Here is a 6000-nt window from a genome sequence, read left to right as displayed (position 1 = left end):
GTGGGTGATATAGGCCTGCATCACCACCCCCAACACCCTGCGAGGACCATCACCACCCCCCAGCCCTCCACTGCTGCCATCTGTGTCACCACCACTTTGGACCAGCTGCATGATTACACCACAATCTTCAATGAGTAAACGTATTCCTCAGTTCTGTGGTATTCTTGATCACACATTTATGGAGTTTCTGAGGGCAGCAGAGATTACTGCAAGGCCCAGCATAACCTCTATGCAGACAAGGGAAATGTAGAAATTCATTATGACTCTACCAAGAAGCCCCTCTAAGAGTGGTTAACCTGGACACAGAGATGTTGACTTGACTCTGCAGAGCATTTTACGGGAGTTCTGACGTGGGGTAAACCTCAGCGCACTTCCTTTCTGCTGCCTGGTATTACCGGATGGAAGAATTGCTGCTTCTTGTAAGGAAGTCCATTTCATTTACCAGTACTTCCAACTTCATCCTCAAAGCACTGAGAATTTCTTTTTTTTTTTTTTTTTAGAGACAGAGTCTCACTTTATGGCCCTCGGTAGAGTGCCATGGCCTCACACAGCTCACAGCAACCTCCAACTCCTGGACTTAAGCGATTTTCTTGCCTCAGCCTCCCAAGTAGCTGAGACTACAGGCGCCCGCCACAACGCCCAGCTATTTTTTGGTTGCAGTTTGGCCAGGGCTGGGTTTGAACCCACCACCCTCGGTATATGGGGCCGGCGCCTTACCGACTGAGCCACAGGCACCGCCCAAAGCACTGAGAATTTCAAGTGAAGTATATCAAAGTAGACTTCAGTTTCTTTGCATCATTTCTGTGTTCAATGTTTTAAATTCTTTCACAACCCTATTGAGTGTTTTTTAACTAAATTAACATGGCTCAAATGAATTGCCCAGCTCCTGCAGAATCACATACAAGGACATGAAATTTCTTATTACACACAATCCAACCAGTGTGACCTTGAACAAATTCACAGAGGGACTTGAGAAGCATGGAGCTGCCACAATAGGAAGAGTGTGTGAAGCAGCTTAGGACACTACTCTTGTGGAGAACGAAGGAATCCATATTCTGGGCTTTTGATGATGGTGCACTCCCATCTCACCAGATTGCCGGTGACTGTTGAAATCTTGTAAAAATCAAGAACCTGGTTGTTTTACTGTTGTTCATTGTGTCACAGGCCTTGGGACAACTGCAGTGCTTGTTGCTCTCATGTTAATTGAAGGTGGAATGAAACATGAAGATGCAGCGCAATTCATACGTGGACCTTTTAACAGCAAACAACTTTGGTATTTGGAGAAGTATTGTCCTAAGAAGTGGCTGCACTTCAAAGGTTCCAATGGTCATAGAAACAACTGTAGCAGTAAATAAAACTGGGGTGCCTGAGCCTATTGCCTTGGAAGTAAAACTTGAGACAGGACCTAATTTGTCAAATGTACATATACACGTATGAGTCAACATGTTGGCTGGGTGAATAAGTCTAATGAAGCTTCCATAGGAATACTGTGAAGCGGTGTTACCAGGCCACAAGCAACCTCTACGTTCAGGTTTCAGTCAACCTTTTTAGACTCTTAGCAAAAGGTTGTTGCTGTTCAGCATTTATAGTGAGCCTATGGGCTGAGCATAGTGGCTTGTGCCTGTAATCCTAGCACTCTGGGAGGCTGAGGCAGGTGGATTGCTTGAGCTCAGGAGTTCAAGACCAGCCTGAGCAAAGCAAGATGCCCTGTCTACTAAAAATAGAAAAACTAGCTAGGTGTAGCAGTGGGCACCTGTAGTCCCAGCCTCTGCAGAGGCTGAGACAAGAGGATCACTTGAGCCCAGGTGTTTGAGGTTGCTGTGAGCTATGATGCTGTGACACTGTACCCTAAGGTGACTGAATGAGACTCTGCCTCAAAATAATAAAATGAGCCTGTCATTTGTACCAAGTGACTTCTCCTGAATGCATATGGTATTAAGTTATGTCTTGTTTAAATCTATTCCCATGCCAGAATCTTACTGATACATAAGAAATTTAGAAAGATTAGGTGCCAAAATACCTAGCACAATACCTGTATATTTTTAGTATCATACAGAACTAAAATCCTAGGAACTATGAGCACTGTAGATCTTACAGGGTTTATCTAGTCATTTCAGATGTTGCAAGTGGGGCCTATGTGGTTATTTGCCTTCCTGCTTTATATTTACACCTCCCACATTTATGCCAGCATGCACCAGGTTTGCTTAACCATTGATTTTTTTTTTTTTTTAGCAAGTCTTAACTTAGAGTGATTATTTAATGTTATTCTAGGAATCTCATGTTGTGCTGTTATAAAAATCCTCCCCTTTGGAAATCTACATTTTGTGCATGTCTTTTGTGTCTTCACACCAAAAAAAGCCTTATAGGTAGTTTAATGTTTGAATTCTGAGGTACAACTTAACAGGAAGGGCCTGAAAAAAGAATGGGAGGACGCTATTAAATATTTTTAGCAAAAGGTTGCCTTTGTCTTGTGAGAACATGTGGAAAAATGCTCTTTAACTTAGTAAATATTTTTTAAAAGGTAGAGCTGCTTTGTTAATTGTAACCAAAATAATTCTTAATCATAACATTTCTGAAGTTCTCATAATTTTTCCTTATACTTTTTTGAAGTATGATTTGTGTTTAAAGCATGATTGTTTTTTTCCATCTCTTCCCAATCTCTTGCCAAAAAAAAAAAAAGAAAAAAATGGATTTCTGCTAATGAATTGAACAGACATCTAATATTTTATATATACCTTTTGAGCTGTGTAACTTAATATCTGGATGCTTGATAATGTGTTTTATTATGTAATTGATAAAACAGTGATGTGTATTACTGTTAGTTCAACCATATATTTATATGTCTGGGAATGTCTGGTTATAGTTCTGTGGGAAAAATAATTTGTCAGTGTTCATCCACTTGTAAAAACTTAGTGTGAGAGCTTAAACATCTAAATAAATAATGAACAATGAAATGCATTTATCATCACTGGGGGGGGGAAGTATATGTAGGAGGGAGATAATATACATATCATTAGGGCCCTGAGATCAGTTACCACAGTAGACACTGCAGCTTGTCCTACTAATCCTGGTCTCTTAAATCTTTTGAAGCAGTAAAAGATGGCCACCAGCTCAAGGGCTCTGTGACATGATGGACTGAGCATGGCCACCAGCTCAAGGGCTCTGTGACATGATGGACTGAGCATGGGACAGATCTGACAGTGTGTGTAGTATCAGAATTCTCTTTCACTCTGCCTCATTTTCCCTCAACTAAGCTTTGCTCCGGACCTTGCCACAGCAACCAGCGCTGTAGAGATATAACCAGATGGCAACTCATTTCAGTTCTTTAGTATATCTGTCACTTTCTGCCCCTGGGCCTCACCGGCACTGCTGTTGGACATGCCTTCAGGAGCCTACTCAGCTACTCTACACACAGGCAAGTCTGGAAATGGGATAAGAGTGAATACTCTGTGAGGCAACCCTTGTCCAAGGGGGAATGGAAGCTAGTGGATACGTACTCCTTGCTTGAAAGGACAATTCTGAAGTACATTCTGCATGGATCTTCGGGGGTCTTGAGTAGAGACTGAGTCCCACATCAGCTCAATAATATACATCGAACTCAATAACTCAAAAACCACTGCATTGGTTTTACTCTCTTCCCTGTTGTGTTTTCTCAGTCCCCCACTTATGTTCCCTAGGATCAGAAGTTTACTCATAAAAGTTAAATAAATGGCTCTCCAAGAAAAAAAAAATACCTTGGTTTGTAGTGTTTGCCTATTTCTAGGATGTAAATACACTGTAGTTAATTTCAAGCTACCAACGTGACTTTGCCAAAGCTGCACTTGGATATTTGGGAGCCAGTACAAGCTGAGTCAGACTAAACCACCTGCATGCCAATATTTGTCTCAGAAGAGATGGGTGGGATAAAATAGACAAAGGGCTATCAGTCTGGGCCAAGAACAAGAGAATTATGTGCACTGACATAGTACATATGTTATATCAGCCATAGATATCAGTAAAATGAGAGGAAATTTCTCAGAGAAAGAAAAAAGAATTTGTTATTTATGTATTTATTTTAAAATTTTTGTTTTGTAACAAATTGGTGGAGGGAAGAAGGTTGGGGGGACATGGATTATGCATTTGAGGATACTCAGAAATTTCTAACCTTTGAAACCAGGTAGGCAAGAAGGCCATTTCCACAGACAGAGAATATAGGATGATAGTAAGTTTACTTTTGGATTTAGTAAGTTTGAAGTTTCTTCATGTTATTCAGGCAGAGATAATTGGAGGGGGAATACATGTCTGAAGCTTTGGAAAAAGCTAAGGGTGTGGAAGTTGTGTCAAGATTATAATTGTGAAATTTCATTCTTGATACTTATATTCCTAGAATATCCTGTCCCCTTCCCCTCCCCAATCCTAGCAGTAGTGAGGCTTTTGGTATTACTGCCCTTAGGGGAGGGCTACAGAATTAAAAGAGAAAGATGAGTCAATGCTCAGTTTATAAGTTTCAAAATAGAGCTTTGACTCTCCTGGTAGAAAAAATAAATTGAAACAAAAGGTTTTTTGAATCTCAAAAGACTGGATTTTGAGTACCGAGAGCCAAAGTTGATGAATAAGCAACATATTTGGCTAGAATGAATGATGATGAAGGAGTCGGTTTCCTACCCTGAAGAGAGAGTTGGAAATGAAAGCAAGAGACAGAAAACAAACAAACAAACAAACAACAACAAAAAAAAAAACCAGTTATTAAATAAAAAAAAAAAGATAAAAAAAAAAGAAAGCAAGAGACAGTCAAGTGTTTGGGGGGAAGGACTCTACTTCCTGCCTGCATCTTCACTACTGAGTATCAGTAGGCAGTGATTTTAGAATTCCCTAATAATTCTGGAGGTCTAAGAAAATGTGGGTAGTGTTGGGAGCCCTGTGAGATAATAAACTGCAGGCAGCTCTCCCTCTGCTGGAATAGCCTGGCAGCAGTAGCTGCAGTAGAAATGACAAGATGGTATAATTTGACAGAGAGTGCTGTAGATTTTTGTCTCTAGCATCTGGAAGTGTCCAAAATCCTAAAAGAGGATGAGAAATTATTGATAGAGAGCCAGTGAACCTGAGGAGCTCTTAGAGATGGGTACAACAACCAGAAAATTGTAAATAAACAGACAACAGCTCTCTATTCCAACACAGAGAGAGACAATGATAAAAAACAGACATCCTCCTCCACTGTCATAACCACACACTAACTTCTAGTACTTAGATTCAGACTTTTAAAAGATAGACTTATGAACTTTAGAATTTTAAATAATTTATTGAGCAAAGAACAATTCATGCATCAGGCAGCACTCAGAAACAGAAGAGGTTCAGAGAGCTCTGGCCCAGCCCCATGGCCAATAAACTTTTGTAGGCTGAATGTGGAAGTAAAGAATTACTTGACTGGCTATAGCCAGTTGCCTTACTTGGGTGTAATCTGGTGGAAAGTTCCCATTTAGAGGTGGTTTCTGATTGGTTGAGCTTAAATTTCATTTTACTGCTTACATTAGGCTTTTGTTTTTTTTACACAGGAACCCCAGGCATTGGAGCCATCTCAGCCTAATGACCTCCCAGTTAGTTATTTTAACACACTCACGGAAAAATGAGGAAGAAAGAAAATTATTTAAGTCAAAACCTGAAGAGACTAGGAAAATCTGGAATGATTATGCCCTTAGACATAGAATTTATCATAATTTTTTTTTTAGATAGACAATCACAGATGCTCACAAGGATACTATGTCACCCTTAGTAGAGTGCCGTGGCATCACGACTCATAGCAACCTCCAATTCTTGGGCTTAAGCAATTCTCTTGCCTCAGCCTCCCAAGTAGCTGGGACTACAGGTGCCCGCTACAACACCCAGCTATTTTTTTGTTGTAGTTGTCATTGTTTGGCAGGCCTGGGCTGGGTTCAAACCTACCAGCTCTGATGTATGTGACTGACACCATAGCAACTGAGCTACAGGTGCTGAGCCAAAATTTATCATAATTAATTACCATGT

General features: G+C 40.4%; 1 pseudogene; it reads left to right on the top strand.

The window, feature by feature from the left end:
- Positions 1 to 861: 861 nt before the first annotated feature.
- On the top strand, positions 862 to 1355 carry LOC128587591 (protein tyrosine phosphatase type IVA 1-like; annotated as a pseudogene).
- Positions 1356 to 6000: the final 4645 nt, after the last annotated feature.

The sequence above is a fragment of the Nycticebus coucang genome, chromosome 6 (genome assembly GCF_027406575.1).
Source record: "Nycticebus coucang isolate mNycCou1 chromosome 6, mNycCou1.pri, whole genome shotgun sequence".
NCBI lineage: Eukaryota > Metazoa > Chordata > Mammalia > Primates > Lorisidae > Nycticebus > Nycticebus coucang.
This window is presented reverse-complemented; position numbering and strand designations above follow the sequence as displayed.